Below are 23053 nucleotides of genomic sequence, written 5' to 3' on the forward strand. Positions count from 1 at the left end.
GGCAGACCCTGCAGGCCAGGCCACACAGGCAGTGTGCACTCTATCTAGCATCACCACTCAGCACACAGTAGGCATTTTCTGACACAGTACCCCCGGGCTCTTTCCAAAATAGGCGAGCGGCCATTTCAGCTTGAAACCTATTTTTTCTCTCCTCTTTATAGGTGTTTCAGACATGTAAAAGCTCCTGAAACAAAAGACCACATACATTAGCAAAAACACTGAGGCTATCTAAATGTTCTTCCACCGCTGATAGTTAGCAAGTTACATTTTTAAACTGAAAGGTTGGCTGAAATGAAGGTCTGAGAGTTATGAGTGAACATCACTGGCAATGCAGAGACATTTGTCAACAAGACTTAGGAGAGATGGTCACCTCCAGGCCAGCGAATCAGCACATAGGCTGCCCATCTTCAGGTCAGGGCTTGCCACACACAGGTGATGGGCTCGGTCCGGAGAAGCTTCTGTGGGAAGTGTGGCACATCTGTGTCAGGGTTAATGTTCACACGTGGCTGGATCTGCAGGAAGAAATTGTCCAAGAACTGCTTCTTTCTCTTGTCCTTGGCACCGAAGAGGTTTGTGTCTGTCTTCTAGGGCTGTGGCGGCATCTGGGCCCACGGACACGTTACAGATTCTGAACAGGATCCCACATCTCCTCTCAGCCTCTCTCTCTGCACTCTTAGCTTAGTACCTGGCTTCCTTCCTTTCTACCTCTCTTTTCTTCTCTTCCACCCCTTCCTGTCCTTATGCAATTTTTTCTGGTCTTCAAAAACCCAGCCCTGGGACATCATCACAGAGCTGATGCATAGTATATCAGCATAGTGTAGAGTTGTCTCTACACTATGATGCCAGGTCTTGGGGCTTCTAACCATGATATTTAGTGCATCCCTCTGTTTTATAACTCGTATCTTAGCCCTGCTTCTGAACTTAGGTTCTCACCTGCTCTTTTTCAGCTTTAATGAGAATCTCCTGAACAGCTTCCTTATGCTCTGTGCAAAGCCAGGGATTACTGCAGAGATCAAGAAGAGAGTGGGCAGCTCTGTGAATTGTTGCTTCCCATTCATTCATTTCCTTTCATCTATCCATCCATCCATCCATCCATTCATTCAGCAAGCATGACTTGAGTCTCTGTTATGTGCCAGGCACTGTTCTTGGAGCTAGAGACACAGACACAGCTCAGGAGTCCCTACACACAGAGCTTATGTCCGGTGGAGGGTCAAGCATCATACTAGTAAGTAAAGCCAGGGAACATGGAACAGGTGCTGTCATGAGAATCAAACAGGCTAATGGGAAAGAGAGTGGGGAATGGTTAGGTCACTCACCAGCTCCTTCTGAGGGATGTCCTCTCTGACTGTGGGCTTTGAGCCCTGGTGCTTTTCTGCCTAGACTGCCTGCCTGCTCCATCTTCTCTCTTGGGCTGGATCCAAGATGAGTGTGTGGGGGGATGCCAGCAGGGCCCCAGGAGCTCCTGACTGATGATGTATTAGAGATGCTAAGTCATTTGGAATTTCTAGGAGACAAAACAGGGTTGTGTATATCTTACAGGCAGAACTGGGTCAAGGAACTGAGAAGGAGTTCATTTGAGAATCTGACCAATTATTTCCTGAATAATAATTTTCTTCAATTATTTCCTGAAGAAAAAGACTTAGTTTGTCCAAGGGGAAGCTAAGAGGGCATTATTATTTGTTTAACCTAATTTTTCTATGAAAAAGAACCAGGATAGGTATTTGTCTTGCAATCCAGCAGGGAGAAGCACTGTCCTTGGTAATTATGAGCAGCCGTTAGCATGGCATCCGCTCTTTGTCAGAAGCCTGTGGTGACGGTCTCTCTGCAGAGAGACAGTTCATGGGATCTGCCAATGGTTAGATGGCTGCAACACACCTCCTGAGGGAGATGTCGCCCATAGCACCATGTGGAAGGCCAGAGCTGCTCGGGTTGTGTTATTGTCGGTCCTCTCAGATGCTGGCACAGAGGCACAGAGTGTTTATCATAATTTTATAGACACAGCTAACAAAAACTTCCCTCACGAAAGGAAATCAAATGTTAAGGTTTCACAGGTGGTGGTAGCGGGGTGGGTCTGGGAAGCTGCAGAGGGTTGGGAAGGACAAGGGAAGTGTCCTTTCCTTTCCTTTAGGAAAGAAAAATATGGGGTAAGCCGTAAACATAGCTCCATTCCCAAGCCAGCAATTCTTGCACGTAATCTGTTTGTCAGGCAAGTCTTCAGTACAGATTAGAATGAAATGCCAAGTAATTTCCACCTCTCAGCCACTGATGTCTGTGAACAACGAACAGTGTTTTTATGCATGTCAGTTAATGGCACTTGTATGCTTACAGATTTAGTCGTAGCAGAAAGGACTAAGGAGTGGGGATGGGGTTGGGGCTATCGTGTGTGTGTGTGTGTGTGTGTGTGTGTGTGTGTGTAGAGGACAGACATGGGCGAGTGTTCCATAATCCATTTCTGACTACTTTGGTTCATGACAACCCAAATTGAAAGTGAACCAAAAACAAAATCAGGCGGAGATAAGGTGACCCTTTGTTTTTAATGAGCCTCAAAGCATCAAAGATGATTTCCAAGACCTGAGTCTGCTCAGAGGAAGGGGTCTGTGCATTTAGGATGCTTTGTCGGGCAGATTCTATTTCCTTGGAAAGAAAGAGGGCAGCTGTGTTGCTGGGGCCAAGCCTCTGGTTCGGAGGGCATCTTCCTCACAGATCTCAACAGTTGCACCTGAGTCTGTCTCCATCCTCCTCGGCTTCATCCTGACAGAAGCCAGACCTTGCAAAACCCACAGGTCGAGTCACATCATCTCCTTCCCCCACCCACATCACTGCCCTTGCAGCTGTGCATCCTGAATCCCCAGTGTGGGGTGAATTTGGAGGGCAGGAGAGAAACGAGCACCCACAGAAGTCCGTCTCCCCGGGATTTTAATAAAACCTCCCCCTTCTCAGGACTGGCATGTGCGGCAGCTTCCTTCACTCATCTTGTTATTCAGTTGGGCCAGAAGGATGAGGTTTGCACTTACCCCTGATCTTTAGGAACAGGAGATTTTGCTGGCAGTTGCAGGCCGATGTGATGGCTGGGTAGGTAACTGTTAACACTTCTGTCTGGTGGTCATGGTGAAGGAAGTCTCTGTGCTCCACGTCTAGTAGGTTAAATGGGTTTTTCCTTCAAGGGAAAAAGCTAGCAAAGGCCCATTAACCTGACCCAGGTGCTTAAATGTTCCCTGCTTGCTTTTTTAATCACTGGTTACCAAATCTGGTAGCGTCCTGCCCAGTTTACTCACAGCCAGCAAGGAACTCTTGCAGAAATGCTTGGGACATGCAGAAACCTTCTCTTCCTGTGACCTGCAGGAGTCCCAGGGGCCAGGAGAATTAAAACAGATGCGTCAGGCTTGACTGTTCTCACCATGAGTCGACAGTGTTTACACCCTGGGCTCATCTGTATCAGTCCCCACGGTGAAACTCTGAGGGGTCACAGTACTGTTTTACCCCGAGGACACTGAGCCCCCATGACTTTCCCCAGACTGCACAGAAAGAGGAATCAAGCCTCTGGGTCTGTCTGACCCCCAGGTCCCAGTTCTCTGCCAAAGCAGAGAACTTTTTAAGAAAGTTTTCCACTATAACTCAGAATTGAGCTTACTTGCTAAAAACAAAATGGTTGGGAAAAGAAGTAGCTCTCATTATGCCTATATACTGGTGCTGAATTGTTCTGGAAGTTGTAACATTGTTTCCTTTGGGTTAATGTCAAGCACAGTGTCTGCAACCTGACTGTTGGACAGAGGATTGTTTTGCCTGTAGGAAGTCTGTACTTTCTCAATTGCATTTCAGAAGCAGCATCAGTAGTTGTATTCTTAGATAATCCAAAAGGCCCATTTTACTGCCGGTTCTGGGCTTTTTAAAACTCAGATTTAAGGCAGTGTGTCTAAAGCAGGAATAAATGGAATGGCATGATTTGGTCTCCCTTCTGCACCCAAGGAATTTGGGAAAGCAGTGGAGAGTAGGCAGACTGCCAACCTTTGAGAACAGGAAGGGCAATGTCTCCTGACAACACTGGAGGGCTGGAGGACTGTGGCCAGGGCCCAGGTTCTCCCCCATGACTGATCCAGAGCCCCTTCTTCCTCCTCCCCTCACTCCCCTCTGAGATCCAGGGGCATGCATTGTTTTCTCATTATTTGGGGAGTGAAAACAGACCTCTCTGTCATCAGGGGCACACATCAGTGCTGGGGGGGCAGGCACAGAGGTGAGACCTCGTCTCTGTTTCCTCACACATAAACCAGGGGCAATGATACTTCCCTCCCTGGGTGTCTTAGAGGGGTATGGAGGGCACCTGGACCACCTGGCACAGTCCAGCTTGGGAAAGGGGGCATTCCAGAAACTGCCATCTCGTCCAGACATCACTCTCCCTTCTCAGCAAACTTGAAATCGGTCTGTCTTTGATAACCACTTAAGATCCTTTGACATTTGGAGGGAGTAGAAATGTGGGAGTATATGGTGCTGGAGGTGAATATCGGGGCCCAGCCTGCAAAGACTGTTTGAGAGGCAATGCTGAAAAGCAGTGCTCTCGGGTCAGAGAACTCCAGGGCATCTCCTCAGGCTCTTTCCTCTGGGACCCTTCATGATCAGAAGGACTCTTTAATTTCAAAAGCAAAATCTCTGGCAAAACACCAAAATAGAACTGAGCACCTCAGTCAGCAAATTGCTTCCTAAGGAACTGTCTCCATGGGTGGAAACACTAATGGTAACTAAGGGAGCAGAGGAAGTTGGGGCCCCGGAGTCCTGCCTCCACCAAGGCCCCACCCCCCATGGGGTGGGCAGAGAGACTTCTGGTCCCCAGGGCACAGGAGTGGGGAGAGCCCAGGAGAGACATTCCTCCAAAAGGATTGCAAGATCTTGCTAAATTGTATTGGCAAAGGCCTGAGAAATGTCCAGAAATGAATTCTAAGGGTGTTAGACTGAGGAGGATGGAAGAGAGAGATTCTGAATTTATGTGTTAGAGCAAGCAGCTGGAAGTGGCTCTAAAAGGTTGCTTTGCTGATTGGCCATAAGTTGGACTCAATGGCTCTACATTCAGCAAGGTTCTAGAACTTCCCTGGCATAATGCAGAAGGAAGGACTGAAAGGCTTAGGAAGCCTAGGAGGTTGGAGTAGATTTATCATCGGTGCCCTGCATACCCACTTCCTCACCATCCCCAGAGTAGGCTCAGAGGACACTCTGCTAAGGCCCTAAGAAATATGTTAGTGAGGCGGCACCAACCGCCTTGAAGAGCTCTGTGGGGGCCAAGATCTGTAGGCTGGGCATGCTGGTGGGGATTCTGGGGTCACTGTGTGGCAGAAGCCAAGGACAGAACTCTACCTCCAGAGACAAGGTCATAGTAACCTAATGGGCATCAGAAAATTTTCTTGATATTGCCATCCAGCTCTCCTACCAACATTCATCATATCATGTTTCCCTTTTCCATTATTTTTCTGTGATTTCGCTATAGAAACACCTGAACATTGTGTAGCTGTGAATCGACTAGATGCCTCTACTTGGATCCTTTTTAATTTTTTTTCCTAAAGTTTGATATTGGAGAAAAACACTTCCAAGGACATGATGGGTTCTACCAACAAGTTATCTTTTCACATAATGAACTCTGAGCCCCGGGGCATTATTTAAAAAGAATGTTCCAAAGCATACACCGCTCCTCCGGGGATTCTCAAGGCAGAGCTCTATAGGACCTCTCTACTCTGGCATTTGGGTTATTTCTGTGATGCGCTGCTGGTGACAGTGATGGTGATGGTGATGATGGTGGCTGTGACTGTTTATGGAGCCTGCGGATTATCTCTTTTTTTCCCCTCTGACAGCCAAGGAGGAGAAGTGTTGTGCTGGTCTTTATGTTACAGATAAGGAAACTGTCAGCTAATCATTGGCACTCTGTCTCACTGACCCCTACGTTTTACCCTTCCACCCCAGGTACTCTTCCACCGCAGGCTCTCTATGGGAGTCCCCTCTGAACTCCAGCCACACTACCCTCTATTTGATGAGTACTAGGTGGTCAGACCCTCAGAAGCAGCCACAAAAGGTGGCCAGTGTTTTACAGTTAACTGTGCTGAGGCATTGGTGGGGAGGGTGGATTTCATAAATAGCAAAGCCTCATGCGGACATACTGTTTTGTTCAATTACAATAATCTGGTTCCGTGTTCTGTGGGATGCAGCTGAGGCTTCGGATAGATGAATGAGTGCCTCAGGGTCATTTAGGGGTGAGTGATGGTGACTCTCACCTTCTGATTCCAGGACTCCCCTAGAAGAAGCAAGATCATAATCTCATTATACCTGCATAAGCTGCCCATGGTCCTATTAACAAGTAATTCACACTGGAAGAGGCGATAGAAGTGGTGTTTGGAAATGTCTGCCAGTGCTCTGGGTGTTAGTATCCTTCTGGCAGTAGCCTGCTCAACTGAACTTCCTGGCAATTCAGTCTGAGCCTGTGTTGTGGACAGGCTACCTTGTTCTTCATTACCATTTCTTTGCTGGTCTGAACCCATTGTGGGAGTAAAGAAAATAGAAAGCATTAACTATAAAGCTAGCACCTAGGAAATTTTTATAAGGATTAATAGGCAGCTCCCCAGAACAGTTTGCTTTAAGACCCACTGCCTCAGTTTACCCCATATACAAAATGGGGACAACACTGATCTTTTTTGTCTTGAGGACAAAGGGAATGAAAGTCAGGTATATCCTCAAATGAGAAGACAAGCTTTGCAGAGGGTCTTCTCTTTCCAGCCCTTTCTTCTCAGGTTCCTTTGAAAGCCCCCTGACCTCCCACACTTCTCCTGAGCCCCCAGGTCTGTAGCTGTTGCGTCTGAGAGTGAGAGGACAAAGGAATAACATCAGCAAATTTGTGGGCTTGGTGCTTTGTCTAAAGAGTATTGTATTGCCATCCTACCTGGGTTTTGTTTTATTTTCTTTCTAAGAATGAGGAATAGGGTGAGGGGAGGTTGGAAGGAACAGAGCACCTGGACCCTAAAACAGGAAACTCTTGCTCCTCTTGCCATTGTGCTTAAAAGACCCATGAAAGCCTATCTCTAGAAGCATTGCATGAAGCAAGAGCTAAGAGGCACTTAAAGGTTCTGTGATAATGTTAGTTGTGCCCATCAGTACGTCTTAAAAAATACACAAGTGCAGGAGAGACTTTCCCACTGATCATGCCCACCATGCCTCCCAAATCTTTTCAGCCCAGACTTAAAACAACAGGTTAGCAATGAGGTAGGCCTTCTTTGGTGTAAAGAAAGCAAGCCCCCATGAAATTCAGCTGAGTCCTAATGCTGCTTTTGCTGAGTCTGATGTTGCGTGGCTAAGAGGGAGACCAATTTCTGGAAATTTTTGTAGAATGAAGGAGGCTGGACATCTTATGTTGTGTCCAGAACAAGGATGGAGATGCTCAGCGGTACCTACAGGTGGGTAGGGTTTTGTTTTGTGCCTTGGAACAAGGTGTTTGTACCTTATGACAAGTTGGTTGCAACCTGGCCATGGGCAAGACACATGATGTTTGATTTTGAGTCTTAAGAGTATTATTATTCCCATGTTAGCAGGAAGGAAACAGAGGCACAGAGTGACCTGAAGCATGTGGACATATTATAAGGCTAATGAATGCAGCAAAGTCAGATGGGGCCACAGCTGAGAGGATGTGGCTTCCCAGCCATGCTGATGTCCACTTTCTACTGCGTCGACATCCATGGGGAAGGGGTCCTCAATCTTTCCATGTCCTGGATGGACCTCTTCTCATGATGCTGTCTTTAAATACTTATATTAAGATACCTAGGGTTTTAAAGGAGCTTAATTTGAAGTCTCATGGATATTCTATTACATCCATAAAAAATTACATAAAGAATTTTTTTTAAATATGTTACTAAGGAAGTTGCATGGACACTCCCCTGATTTCTACCCTCTGCCTTGGTCCATCTCACCTTCCTGTTCCACTGTAAAACCCCTACCCCATAGCAGGTGAGCCCATTCATTTGCCACCAGGCCTCATAGGCATTTTTTGAGGTGTAGTGCAAAGGGCCAGGGTCCCAGAGGAATTCACTAGCTCCAGCTGATCTTGGGCTCCTTTAGGAGCTAATAGAAGTGGGTCCTTGAGCTACTCCAATAATGACATTCTGCAAAAGTCATATCAGTGATGTGCTCGATCTAGAGTCTGGGGAGTGGACCTTCCAGGAGGCAACTGCTCCCAGCCCCCAGAAACTGTCAGAAAAATTCAGACTCATAATGTGTCCTTCTGTTTTGCTAGTGATCTCTAAATAATGGCTGGGAGATCTCCTAACAGACTGTGAATGTGACATTGCAGCGAGCCATCAAAGGTGGGCGAGTCCAGGTGTGAGTGTGTGCACCAATATTTCCCCCAGCTCAGGGCTACGAGTGCAGAGGAGCGGTGACTCATCATTCTCAGAAGCCTATTCTTGTTATCTTTTCTGGAGTGTTTTCTGTTGTTGTAGAGGTAGCTCATTCTGTTCTACAGAACCTCCCCTCACTCCTGTGTTAAACCACATTTCACTGAAACATTTTCTTCCTCCAAGACTACATTAGTTGCTGCATTTTATAAGAGATCATTTTGGGAGAAGTCCTGGAAAGAAGAGAATGCAAACCTGATGTGATAGAGGCCAGCTACTGTGGGAAGGAGCAGGACTTCCAAAAAAAAGAAAAAGAAAAGAAAATCAGGTCTGTGAACCAGAACTGGCCAGCAAGGCCTTTGAAGTCTCAAGGTTTTCAAACAACAACTTCTCTTCTTCCCTGAGAAAAGCTGCTCGGTCAAGCTTCTCCAATATATATATTTTATCTGATGAGAGAAATTTTGTCCCCTGCAGTGGACATGACAGGAATCAAGACAGGAGGGGCACACAAAGCAAAAAACAGCCCACCTGACCTGGGCGGTGGGACTGGCCCTTAGCCACTGCTGTCTGGGCGGCAGATGCTCAGGCATAGTGGGAGGGCTTCTCCCCAGTCCTGGGCCCAGCAGCACGGGGCAGAGGAGAGGTCAGCAACCCTGTAGATGCCTCAGTTCCAGCCATTGGGTGATGGGGCTTTGTGTTCTAGAGAAAATGGAGACAGGACTAGCTTGTTCATTTATTAATAGGCATTTGTCACACACCAGGTTAGGAAATAATCCCCCTATTGTCATTATGTCTTAATCTTCCTCTTCCGAGGCTTGCAGGATAGGGAGGCGCTTTTCAGAGAGAAATGCGGTTGGGCTTCTTTTTATACAATGGGGCATGGCCCTAAAACAGAATGTGTTTGAAACGTATTTAAGGTATGGAGGAAACTTGCCTTTTCAGTGGAGTTCTAGATCTCTTGAAGAAGTCACTCCTTCCGGGGTTTTTTGTATCAATAAAGGCTTCTTTGTATTGGGTTTCTTTAAAGCCAGTTTTTTTTTCCTGTATTTTGCTTGGATCCTAAAATATTAATAAGCAGCATCATTTGGGAAAGGCAAGCAGCTGATAACCCTTTGGAAGCTCTTAGTGCCTCAAGAAAGTCTTACCCACGTCTGATAAATTCATGTGGGACTTCACCCCCCTGGAGCATTCCCTCCCACATCCCTCTGAGACAAGCCTAGTCACTAAGATGACCCCAGTTTTTGTTTTTGTTTTTTTTTAAGATTTTATTTATTTATTTGACAGAGGGAGAGAGATCACAAGTAGGCAGAGAGGCAGGCAGAGAGAGAGAAGGAAGCAGGCTCCCTGCCGAGCAGAGAGCCCGATGTGGGGCTTGATCCCAGGACCCTGGGATCATGACCTGAACTGAAGGCAGAGGCTTAACCCACTGAGCCACCCAGGCGCCCCGAGATGACCCCAGTTTTTAAAAAATGCAGCAGCCTTCAAGCATGGTCAAACTCAATGAAGAATTATGAAAGCAGAGTCCCGAGAGCAAAGTCAGAAACAGGCCTCTTTCAGTTGTTTGTCAGTTAAATCTTCTAGAGTAGCACAACCTAAGCACTTTCTATCCCTCTTCCGAGACCTGAATGCTGAGTACTTTTCTAAAACTACTGAAGGACTGGAGGTAGCCAACTTTAATTTAGCTAAAAAGAAATGGGAAAAAAAAAAAAAAAAACCCACAACTAAGACACCAAAGTCAGCATAGAAAAGAAGAAATCCATGATGCTAGCTAGGTAGCATTCATGGCAAAAATGAATCTTCTGGCAGTGAACCAACCACTAAAAAGAGCTTCCTGCAGCACAGGGCACAGAGCAGCCTTCTCAAAGGCAGTCGTGTGCTTATTATTCTGCTCCCAGCCTTTATTCCCCCTTCCCCCCACCCCATCCCAAGGCTGCACTCCAATACAGCAATTTAGTGCAAGGAGGAGCTTTGCTTCTGTGAGATTAATCACCAACAGGGGCCACACACGTCTGGCTGGGATGTGTGATTGATCCTGCTGGAGAAAATGCAATGGGAAGCTAATGTTGCCTGGTACTCAGTGAGCAAAGTTCAGAGATGTTTGCATTCTGCTAGGTAAGCATGACTCTCTTAAGACCCAAGCTACATGGACTGCCCACTCAGCAGGAATTCTTGCCAAGGCAACACACAGTTGTGCCTCAGTGGACTTGCCTTAGCCATGGAAGCCAGGGAGTCAGAGCTGCTCGTTTTGCAAATAGCATGATTCCATCATGGGTTAATTATAAGAAGTATCACAAACCCATTCTATTCAAGAGACTGGCAAATGAAAACTGGATTAAGATCTGTACGGTAGACTTGAAGTGTATCGGATTTTTCTAATCACTGGAGGGTGCCAGATGCTAGAATTTCCTAGTTTTTGCAGAAGAAGAGTCCTCAGGTTTTATAGGGATTTTTGTCACATTCTCCCTTCCCTATCCCACACCCCTTCAACCTCAAGTATAGGATTTACAACCAACTAAAATGAAAAGGAAAATATTGCGTTGGCATAGCTGTAATTTGGAACGGATAACATGCTAAAGAGAGTTGGTAATTCAAGAGGTCTACCTTGACTCAGATGTCAGCAGAACGAAATGTATCATGTCAGTGTATATTGTAGCCTGGGGGCTGGAGAGCCAGGAGCTCTGGGCTCAAACCATGGCTATGTGGCCACTTCCCAGCTACAGCTTTGGGTAAGTTAGTTGCCATTTCCAAGCCCCCATCTTATTTATTTTTAAAAAATAATTTAGTACTTTTATTTCTCCACTTTCTTAAAGTGGGAAATTGGGAAAATAGTACATCTCACCTCAATCAGAATTCAACCAGATAATGAATGTGAACCATCAAGCCTGGCAATGAGTACATAGTTAAGTCCTCTACTAATGATTGGACTTGATTTATTAGAAGACCCAGCAGGATCTAGGAGAAATGAAGTGGTGGTTGATACCTGGGATGCCAAGGGAGGCATATGGCTCTTCCCAGTAGCAAAATACTCTTCTTGCATCAAGAGCAAAATCCTGTCTTGAGACTTCCAGTACCAAACATGTCTAATCCTCTGCCCTCAAGGTTATCATAAAAGGGTCTTAAGTGCTCACCTCAGAATCACACGGCTCAGTCCAAACACAGGGGAAGTTTGAAAGCTGCACCATTGCTCAAAAACCACTCATTCCCATACATGGGATGGTCCGTACATATAACTGCACATTCCCCACTCACTACAACATACACATCCTTCCATCACTTTAAATTGCAGCATAGTTATCTAACCAGTAACTTCTGGATGTTAAGACTATTTCTCCTTTTTTTTTTTTTTTTTTTTTTAGTTTTCTCTGCAGTTAACATTCTTTTTTTTTTTTTAAAGACTTTATTTATTTATTTGACAGAGATCATAAGTAGGCTGAGCAGTCAGAGAGAGGGAAGCAGGCTTCCTGCTGAGCAGAGAGCCCGATGCAGGGCTCCATCCCAGGACCCTGGGATCATGACCTGAGCCGAAGGCAGAGGCCCAACCCACTGAGCCACCCAGGCGCCCCTGCAGTTAACATTCTTAAACAACATTCTAAGAAGTATGCAAACATTCTTTGCATACTTCTTAGAATCAAGTCCTACAAGGGGTATTGTCAAGTCAATTATACTTGTTTTAAGGAAATTTGTTTCATTTTGCTAAATTATTTTCAAGAAAGAGGGCAATTAACACTCTATAAACAATAAGTGAAAATGCCAGTCTCCTCATATGCATGCCAACAGGACTTAATAAATTTTAATCTTTCAGTAACATTTTGAACATCCTAGAACAGTTGAATTTGGATCATTAGATAAAGCAAAACACCTGAGGACATTTCTGTATTTTTCTATAATGGCCTTGAACTATTTAGGGGAATTATTTTTTTGCTCTCTCTCCCTCCTCCCTTCTTGCTTCCCTGCCTGTCTGCCTCCCTTTCCTTTTGAATCATAGCTGCACTGACATATTTTTCATAAAGTTGAGTAAGAAATTCACACAAGACTACTGAGAATAACTAGTGCTGTCTTAGAAAGTCAAACATTCGCGAGTCTCTGAACCAGGCATCCACGCTGGAAATGCCTGCACAAGAGCAGAAAACTACCCAAGAGCGCACACAGCAGCCTTAGTCGCCAAGCTAAGGAACTGACCTTACTGTACATCTTCAGGAAAATGGATGGTAAACAGTGCCATATTCCCACAGTGGACTGTCATGAGGCAGGGAAATGCATGGGAAATGGCTGAACCACCACTAAATGCAACCACGTGGATAAATCTTGGAAACAACTTTGAATGAAAATAGCAAGTTGCAGAACATTAAGTCCAGTATGATGCAATTTGTATAAAGCTCAGAAGCAAACAAACTTAAATAACATATTGCTTAGGGGGACATACATATGGGATAAAAGCATTTTTTCATCAAATAAACTAAAAACTAAAGAAAGGAGTGCCTGGGTGGCTCAGTCGGTTTAGCGGCTGCCTTAGGCTCAGGTGATGATCCCAGGGTCCTGGGATCAAGCCCTGCATCGGACTCTCTGCTCAGCGGGGAGTCTGCTTCCTCTCCTCGCTCTGCCTTTGCCTGACACTCTGCCTGCTTGTGCTCTCTTTCTGTCAAATAAATAAAATAAAATTTAAACACACACACACATACGCTAAAGAAACCCACACATAAGTCTTAGCAGGGCTTGGACTAGAGGTCGAAGCTCTCACATTGATGCAGCAGGGACTCGGTGGGGCCGAGGGCATTCGGGGGAAGAAATGATTCAGGCTGGTGTATGATTTAACAGCAGTGAGTAGGACTTTGTGCCCTGCACTCATGTTGAGCAGCATGCCAGCTGCCTTACCCCTGCATTTGCATATATCCCTCACAATCACCCTGCAATGTAGAACCAAGTCCCCTGTTTCTAATGTCAGGACTGTAAGAGTCTTAAAGCCTGAGTACCTTGTCCAGAGTCAGGTGGAAGCAGAGCCAGGACTCAGTCCCCAGGAATCTCACCAGAGACTGCTGTTTACCCTGGAATGCCTCTTCACACCCACCGGAGCTCCCAGGGTTAACACAGAAACCAGTGGTAGGGACACTAGGAAGTTCTCCAGATTTCTGTAATTAGCAGGCGAGAGAGCGGAATTTACATCTGAAGACCCTAAAAGACATCCCCAGGTGAAATTCTACCACATATTTTGCATATGTGCTATAGTAAACTGTAAATGACAGTGAGTTTTGACAAATTCCACAATCTATGCTACGATTAATTTGTATCTACCCAGTGCCTGCTGTGTGTGTGTGCTAGCTTCATGCAGAGTAATTAACAGGTATTGACTCACTGAGTCTTCACAGCAATTCTATTCATTGGGTACTGTGGTTATGCCCATTTTACAGATGAGGAAAGTGAGTCCAGATAGGTAAAGCAATTTGCCTTAGCTGTTGCAGAGGTAGAAAATGAGCCAGCTGGGATTTGAGCAGGACCCTCTGGGGCCTGGAGGCGCTTTCCCCTTGTCGGGTGCAAGATGGACAAAGGTGCTTGCAGGAAGGGGTATACCTCCTCTAATAACTCATGTTAATGATCCCAGTAAGCTGTAAAGAGGTTGGCATAAATGTATTTGCTCCATTCAGCCATCTTCAGGCCTTGGAGAGCCTAGGAAAAAGACATGCTTAGCAGATTTTTCTTTTTAACCCTTCCCATTATCCTGTTCAGCTGGCAGCTGGGTGAGGCCACTGGAAAGGGCCTGGAAGCCCGCTGAGAGCCTTGACATTCTTGTCTGAATGACATTGGCAATGGCAGCTGTCCAAACACTGTGGCTGACTTTCAAACCATTTAATTGAAACCAAATTTAAAATTTTTTTTAAAAGGAAGAAGAAGAAGAGGAAGAGGAAGAGGAAGGGGTGGATGCCAGAATAGGAGAAAGATCTTGGCAGAAATTCTCATCTGCACTTTTTCCACCATTGGATTGACCAGACAGGGCCACAAAGCTGATACAACAGGATTAGCAAAATTGCATTGTTGGACATAGGCACAGCGTGACATGTGCTACAGCAAAGGCATTTGGCAGGATTAACCTGCCAAGGATAAAGATGTAGCAGACAAGGGGCTGAATTAATGGACTGGCATGACGGAAGCGGGGAAATCTATTTGCATGCAGTATTAACTGTGCTAATAAACTCTGGGCTGTGCGCAGCATGCCAGGCAGTCCCCGAACCAGGGGTTTTATTTTGAAGCCCACCTAAAAGGCATCAGCCAAGATGAGCTAAAGAAAGCCGAATTCACAGCTTGCGTTTGGGTTTATTTTTGCCATCATCATAGAGTAGACATGCTGTCTTAAATGCCTGTAATGGTATTTGTGACTACTGACTGTGCCAGATGATCCTAATTCCTCGGAGCTTTGGTGCCAAGGGTCCTCCATTTAGAGAGTTATTGTCTATGAAAAAGCAAGGGAGAGTTGTAAGTGCAGCATACTCTAGAAAGTACCCCCCTGGAGTGGGTTGTTTTGCCTGATTCGTGTGTTCTGATTCCCTGAACATCAGGATGGGAACAAGGTGAGCAAATGAATCCACCCCAGATGCAAAATTTGAGGAGGTGCTCACAGCCTGCATCTGAGAGCAGGTAACTCCTTGCTCCCCTCACGCTGGCCCTTGCTGACTGAAAGTGACTGTGGGAACAACATAAGATACACCTGCTCAAGTCATGGGTGCACTTAAGTGCACTTAACACGGACACCAATGCAAGCTGGGTTATGGAGGTGAGAGGGGGAGTGAGCCAGTAATGCTTGTGTTGTCCACCAGGTTACTGCTGTGAGCAAGTGGGGACCTCTGCTCCTTGGGGGGCAAGAAAGCAAGGTATTGCCCACCAACTCCACTGTGTCGTCGGTGGGGGCTGCTTGAGGATGCTAACTCCCTGACATCCAGCTGATGCACTCCTGCTCCGGATCCGAGGAAGCCCCCCAGGCCTACCACATCCTATATATGGGAGTGCTGGTGCTGGACGCTAATAGCACCTGCCACGTGGGTGAGATTTAATTTGCCTCTGAAGATGCTGAAGCTGTATCAGATTCCCAAATAGAGCCCTGGATTTAAAGCAGTCATCCCCAAATCTGGTTTATGGAAGTCCCTGGGGTGGGGGCTAGATACCTGAGCTTCAGTCCCAAACTGGCAGAAACAGGATCTGGAGTGGGGGTGGAACCCTGCGCCAGCCAGAAGGAGCTGATCTCCAAGGCTGAACGGGTCTGTTGACCCTTGTTCAACGAGGGGAGGTGGTTGATGAGGAACCACCTGCATTTCTGTTGCTGTCATCTTTTTCCAGAAGTCACAGACAGAAAAACAGTTTATTGATTTGAGACCTCTGATGTTAGAAAGCTAGATAAATGCCATGTGCTTGGAATTGCCAACGCAAGTGGTCATTATGTGACTAAAACCAAAACAAAACAGAATTAGCTGCTTGACCCAACCAAGTATGTAGTGAAGGACTAAGAGCAGCAGGCCAGAGTAGAAGATAATGAGATAAAAGGCTTTGGTTACAACTGGTGCAGAATTTTGGAACACCAGAAATCTTACATTCTCTTAACATGCCCCCGGGTCTTCAGGAAGGCAGAAGCAGGTAAGAAGGCCCTGCGGTGGGAGAGGACTGGGTGCCCTCCAGCAGGGCTATTCCACGGGGCTGAATGACACTCAGAGCCCCCAGCCCTGGGGGAAGTGGGGGTTGTCCAAGGCCACTCACCAGTTCACATGCCCTGTTAGACATCTCGGTCGGCCCAGGGAAATGGATATCTTCTGGAGCTCACAAAAGCTTTCATCCACAGGAAATGCCCGACTGTTTACATTTCAGAAGGCACCATATGGTCTAGCCCTGTGTTCCAAGATCTGAAAGAAAGGGAGTACGGCTGAGTCCTCAGGGAGAGGAGGTGATGGTGGACAGGTATGGGAACGGAGACGCCAGGACCTGTGGGATTTCACACGGAATTTGAATTTTATTCTGGGTGTGATGGGAATGGAAGAAGGGTTGGAAGTAGCAGAGTGACACACTGTGATTCATATTTTAAAAGGATCTCTCAGGCTGCGGAGTGAAGAGTGACTCACAAAAGGACAAGTTGGTTGTATATTGTGTGTCCTGGTGAGAGGGTGGGGGTCTGCTGGGGGTGCAGGGTGGGCATGGAGATGAAGAAATGTAATTCAGTGGCAAAATATTGGGATTTCTGGACACCTGTGATTCACAGAGAACAGGAAAGACAAATCGTTACCCATTGGTGTCCACAGCTGCCCAGCTTTGCAGGACTTCCTCTCTGAGTGAGAGCTCGTCGAAGAGGAGAGCCCTTGTGTTCCAGGTGCTGTGCGGTACCCAGCTACCAGGTGACTCCACGGTGGCCTCTTCCCTTGGGATTGCTGTCTCCTAAGACTGAAGCCCAGATCAGAAATGGAAACAAAAGGTACAAAAGTCATAAATGCCAGCCCAAGAGTTTAGGCTGAACATGGGGCCAGAAGGACCTTCTTGAGGACTGAACCTTAAGCTCATGTGAAGGAAGAGAAGTGTGCTGGGTAGAAAGAGTCAGGGGCATTCACATGTGGTGTGTACCATGGGCATTCCTGCTCTGTAATGGGTGGGGGCAGGCAGGTAGGGCAGGTGGGGAATTGAGGAGCCCAAGGACCTGAGACTCTATCCTGGGCACAAAATGAGCCCCGGAGAAGTTAAGTTACATTAGACTGACCCTCTGGAAGAATCCCTGTGAATCCCCGTGTATCAGCATGGGGTCAGCCTGGAGGCGGGGAGCTGAATTAGGAGTTCCAGCAGTCAGTCTCCTAACATAAAAATCATTCATTACAAAATAGCGCTGTGTATGCTCCTAAGATTCTTAGTGCCATTTCGATCTGTCTGAGGGATTCATCTAACCGCTTGGGAAAGAGTCATTGGAACATAAGAGTCTCAGTTTAAATCATACATTCACCCAACCAGTATTTATCAGGTATCCCTCATGTAGCCAATGCTGGGGACCCAGTGGCAAGCTTCGAACTGCATGGAAGAGACGTATGCTGTATAACAAGTGGCTTGAAGGAAAAGTACCAGATGCCTGAGGAGCATGTCTTGGAGGAGTCTAGTCTGGTCTGGGAGATGGGAGTCAGTGCAGGAAGTGACTTTGGAGTTGAAGTCTGAAGGAGGAGTTGGTATTAAACTGTGGAAAATGGGGAGACAGGGTTCCAGATGAAGGAAGAGGCTTGTGCAAAGGCCCTGTGGTGGGAAAGAATATGGCATAATTGAGAAATTAAAAGATCACAGAGAGGGAGGAAGAGCACAGTGAAGGATAAGGGGAAAGGAAGAGAGCCAGGCTGCTCTTGCACGGGGCCAGCTTCTTGCAAGCACGTAAAGTTAAAACATGAAGGTCCCTTGTGGCTTCTTTTTTGTAATATATTTTTTTAAGATTTCATTTATTTATTACTGAGAGAGAGAGTGACAGTGAGAGAGAACATGAGAGGGGAGAAGGTCAGAGGCAGAAGCAGGCTCCCCATGGACCTGGGAGCCCAGTGTGGGACTCGATCCTGGGACTCCAGGATCATGACCCCGAGCTGAAGGCAGTTGCTTGACCAACTGAGTGACCCAGGCATCCCATTTGTGACTTTTGACACAACCATTTCTTCATCTCTTTGACACCCTGAGCACTGGTGGGTTCTGAATAGAACCAAGAAGAGGTGGCTGCAGATAGCTGTGTTCATGGCCCTAGCTTCTCACTTACTTCCAAGTCACCTTTTGCCCCATGGATGCAGAACGGGATAGTGCCTCCTTAGATTCCTGGTGTTTTGACTTCATAGGAGTCTGTGCCAGTTTCAGCTGGCACCAATACAACCTTCCCACGCACACAGTCTTAGCCAAAAAAGCACATTAACTTTGCCAAAGGCTCTGGCCACTAAGCAGTAGCAATTAATAGTCCTCCTGCTTGATTTTACGAGGAACAAATCTCACTTTCTAGAATTTGCTCATTCTCAGAGTATCCTCAAGATAATCTACTAGACAGTCCAGCACCACTGGAAAGAAAAATTTTAAAACCTTCCTCTACCCAAAACTCAAAAAGGCAGCCATATAACTCAGCACCCAGAATGATCGAATACACATGTATATCAAGCATTTGCTGTATGCAACGTTTTCTAACCTTATTACATTGTTTTGCAGATACTAAAACTGAGGCCAGAAAGTTCTGCCACTGGCTCTATGAACATGGGAAGGGACAGAGTCTGAAAGCACACCCTGGGGTCTGGCACAGGGAGCCCACATGTGGTAGACACCTCAGCTTAGCAGTTCTGTGGACCACAGAGGCCCCAGCGTAGATATTATGGCCTAATATCCCAGCAGAGATTCTTTGGGTATAGACGTTAAGAATCTAAGGCCGTAGCAATTTACATGGTCCAGGTTGGTTGATCAGTTACTCAAACTTTCTGCCTTCCCCAGTTCTGGCAAGAAGTTTGGTGGAACTTCTGTGCCACATCCAGTGGTAGGAACTTGCCAACTTTGCATCCCTAAAATAAAGCAGGTTCCAAGATAGATGGAAGAAAGTGGAAAATGTGTTTCTTGTTTGGGTAGCTAAGGCAGGAACCATTTTTGGCCAAAGAAGCTGTGCATTTAAAAGTGTTTATTGACACCTGGAAATAGGGATTCAACTTCAAATGCTATTTGCCTGTCAGTTTATGTTACAGAATTTCATAATGGTGATAAAAACCCAGGCAAATACCAAAATGAGAGTTCCAAAGTCATTTTTGTGCTCAGACATTCCATATCTGCCCACTGAGCCTGAGGGATGGAGGGCCAGGCAGGTCACTAGCTGGTGGGAAGGCAGAGCACAGTGATGGCTAATGGTTTTCACGTTGACCACCAGTTGCTTTTCAGTCAGCCTTGGCTTTTGTTTGTTTGCATGAAAGCTCCAGATCCTCAGTGATCACCCTTTGTGCTTAGAATGTGTTTCCATCCTGTGGAGGATGAGTCAAGAAATATTCTCTATCCTTGGAGGATTCCGTTTGGACTCTGGTTATTCTCAGTGGATGTGGGAAATATTCTGCGCAGCCTTCAGGGTCTGGGACAGACAGATCGAAAGGGAGGAGGTAGGGGGTCTTGGCAGAGTTACTACCCAGAACATGAAGTGAGAATTGTCTCTGGTTTCTGTGTTTGGCAGTGCAGTAGTGGGAGTCCCTGCATTCCTGCCATGTACATTTCATGGAGGAAAACTCTTTACAGCAAACTTTAACCTTACAAATGTTTGGTTATTATTCCACCTTACAGGGCAGAGATATGCAAGCCAGAGGGGTGGGGGTGTTTCCCTTTGAGGATCTGTGCAGGGCAGTGGATCCCCTTCCCAGAAATGCACCAGTGCTTGGGTCCAGGGGCTGGGACTCCTTGCAGCCACTGGTACCACCATGACTCTGGGGGATGGAAGGCTGGCAATGGACACGACAAACAAAAGTCTGTGGCAAGAGAACAGAAGGGGAAGGACATGTTGATTCTGCGAGCATTCAGTTCTAACCCACAGCTGCCTCTGTCCCCTCTCCGCATGCCAGCAACAGCACTGAGGAGGTGACCTGCAGGACCGCCAGCCACCCCAGAGACCTCCAGGCATGGTGTGGTGGGGCAGCTGGTGTTGTGAATCAGGCCGTTGCCAATGAGAGAACGGCTACTTCACAACACCAGGGTCACACCTCACCACGGGCACCGGCTGCCACACAGACTCCACATCGGCTTGTCTCAGGGACGCGTCCAAGCCCTCCAAAACCCCAGCCTGCAGCTGTGGCTCCTCCTGCGTGTGCTCTGGACTCCGCCGCACAGGTGCCTGGGGCTGTGTGTTCCCCGGCACAGACAGCTCCACTCAGAAAGGAAAACCACTCCCAGCAGCACTGGCATCCTCAGATGAAGTGGTGCTGTGGGTTTCCCACTGTGAAATGGGGGCTCAGCCCCTCAGAAGGATTAAGTGCCGCTGAACTGAACATTTCCTTCTAGGTGCTAGGAACACGTGGGGTGAACTTGGGTCTTGGTTTTGAGATGTGGTGGTGGGAGTTTTGAAAGGGACAGGCAGTGGGAAGTGAAGTCCTAGTCATGGAGGGTGGCCTCAGGGGACACTGCTGGAGAAACAAAGGCCTTTGGTAGCCGTGCGGGAGCACATCTGTTTCCTAGGTGGTCCCAGGTTCCCTGGAAAGTAAATGCCTTTCTTTGAGTAGGAGAGTGCTGCCCACAGCTCTGGGTCAGGCGTGTGTTCCCAGCTTGGCTGGATTTGTCTGACACTCTGGTCTTGGGAACGTGGCCTATCACCTGTGCTGACAGGTGAGCTTTCTTTACATGGGGCCTTACAGCCAGGGACCTGAAAGAGTGGGAATGAACAGAGGTCTCTGGAGCTCATGTCTTTTTATGGCCAACTTATATCTTACACATGACACCGTATTTCAGAGCCAAGCGCGAAGTTTAGAGATGGAGTGGCTGTATTGGCCAGTGTCCTTTCTGAAGCACTAAGGGAAAGGAAGAGATCTACCTCTGGCTCCCTGTCACAGCCAGAGGTAGACCAGAGCCAGTCTGGTTAATCCAGGCTCTGGGTCCCCTCAGTGCTTTACCACCATCCTGTAGGAAGCAGAGGGATGGACAAAAACAAGCATGGTGGAAACACTGCACAGAACAAGGTTACCTGGAGCCTGAGTTAAGCAGAACAGCCCTGGGTCTCTGTCCTCTTGGAGTTCCGGGATGTGAGGCTACTGCTTCCATGATGTCTGCCCCTCACCCATCCCTAAATCTCTGTGGCATCTCTGAAATGTGTCCTAAGTTATGCTTAGGACAAGTATCTTAGGGTTAAGAGTTCCAGTTTTTTAGAAAGGTCTTCCTGCTTTCTCCTTAAAGCAGATAAACTGCATGTCTCTGAGAATCCATCCACCTACCACTTCCCCTACCATCTGTGGAGTCCAAGCTGGGACACCTGGGTGGCCCAGTCGGCTAAGTGTCTGTCTGCCTTTGGCTCACTCAGGTCATGATCCCAGGGTGTTGGAATCGAGTCCCACATGGGGCTCCCTGCTCCACAGGAAGTCAGCTTTTCCCTCTTCCCCTACCCCCTCATTCTCTCAATCTCTCTCAAATAATTAAAATCTTTAAAAAAAAAAAAAAAAATGGAGTCCGGGCTAGTGACACGCACGGCCTGGTGCACAGTGGCAGCTGCAACACATCGCAGAGGTGGAATCCTGGACCCACCGTACACCCCAGCATCACAAGTTTGAGTGGGGGGGCAGGCAATGCATTAACAGGCCCTCAGAGGGTTCTTCAGAATCCCGGCCACCCCCTTTTTCTCCCCACTTCCTCTCCGGCTTCCATTTCAACCCCATGCCTTTTGCATGTCACGCCCAGAAGGATCTTTTAAAGATGCACGTGAATCCCTCCACCCCTGCCTTGAAACTCCTTAAAGAGCTGGCCTCACTCTAACTGTAGTTAGACCCCACCAGCGGCTCATTCGCCCCAGGCCACTTCTCATACCACCCCTTCCTCCCTCTGCCACACCTGACACAAGACCCCTCCCTAGGTCCTCACACTGCCTCCGGCCCTAGGGAGTGGGATAGAAGGGGAAGGGCATGTTGACTCCGTGTGCATTCAGTTCTAACCCACAGCTAGAAGCACCTTCTGGCCCCGGGGCCATTGTGTGGTTCAGTCCCATCTGGAGTGTCCAAGCCCTCCCCATCCTCCCCAGGACTGGTGTCTAACTGTCCTCCAGTTTTCAGACAGAGCCTAGCTTCCTGCGTGCTGACTCTCCAGCTGGGGAGGCCGGGAGAGGTAACGTTCAGTGCACTCAGTAAGCGGAATTCCGCTTTTTCAGAGCACTCCTTTCATTTGGCCATGGTGCATCCATTCCTGGGCCTCGCCAGCAGAGTGTGCATCTTCTCCCCACCGTTTGCTCCTCGAGGGCAGCGACATTCAGCTTCGCTCATTGCTGCTCCTCCAGCATATCAAGCAATAATCTATCGTTCAGTAACACGAATGAGCATGGCTTGAGCTGTGAGGGTCCTTCAAGGTCACGCTCTAGCTCTCTTGTCCATTGGAGCTCCAGGTCTTTTTTCCTTTCAGGGACACAATAACAGCAGCAGGCACTTATAGCAGAGACAACAGGATGGGCAGTGCTCTGAGCATTTCGTGTCCATTTAGCCACTTACTGCCTCAGTTTCCCCATAATGGGCAGGTCACTATCAGCCAGGTACGGAGACCACACCATCCATACTGCTCGTAATGAGTAGCACTGCTATTCAAACTCAGGTAGTCTGGCTCCACAGTCCACACCCTGAGCCACGGCTTCACACTGCCGAGGAACCGGAGTGCAGGGGACAAAGCTGAACATGGGAGTCCCCAGGGCTTGCTCCCGGGACAGAGCAAAGCCTTCTCCATTCTCGGAGGCTGCCACTCTGTTTCCTTAGCCAGACAGACCAGGCCATATTCTCCCTGTTAGTGCCTTTCTAAAAGGTTAGATTCTAACCTTGTTAAAAACACTTCATAGTGGAACCTGATTAAAAACCCAATAAAATAAAAAAGTGGGGTCAAGTCCAGAGAGAGAGAGAACTGTTTAAGAAGCAGAGGAAGGTCTACTTTATTTTGTTGTTAGGCCGGTGAAATCATGTGAGGTTTTCACAGTTCCCTTCAGAGGTCAAAGGCTGCAGAGGCAAATGTGTGTACTTGGAGAACTGGGT

General features: G+C 47.4%; 1 long non-coding RNA gene across 1 annotated transcript in view; it reads left to right on the forward strand.

Annotated features, from left to right (window-relative positions):
* LOC132011700 (uncharacterized) overlaps positions 1-15377 on the forward strand; it is a 112413-nt gene extending 97036 nt beyond the window's left edge. Inside the window, exon 3 of the long non-coding RNA XR_009402434.1 lies at positions 15164-15377. This is a non-coding gene — a long non-coding RNA (uncharacterized LOC132011700). The remainder of the gene's footprint in view (positions 1-15163) is intronic.
* Positions 15378-23053: the final 7676 nt, after the last annotated feature.

Source organism: Mustela nigripes, chromosome 2 (genome assembly GCF_022355385.1).
Source record: "Mustela nigripes isolate SB6536 chromosome 2, MUSNIG.SB6536, whole genome shotgun sequence".
Lineage (NCBI taxonomy): Eukaryota > Metazoa > Chordata > Mammalia > Carnivora > Mustelidae > Mustela > Mustela nigripes.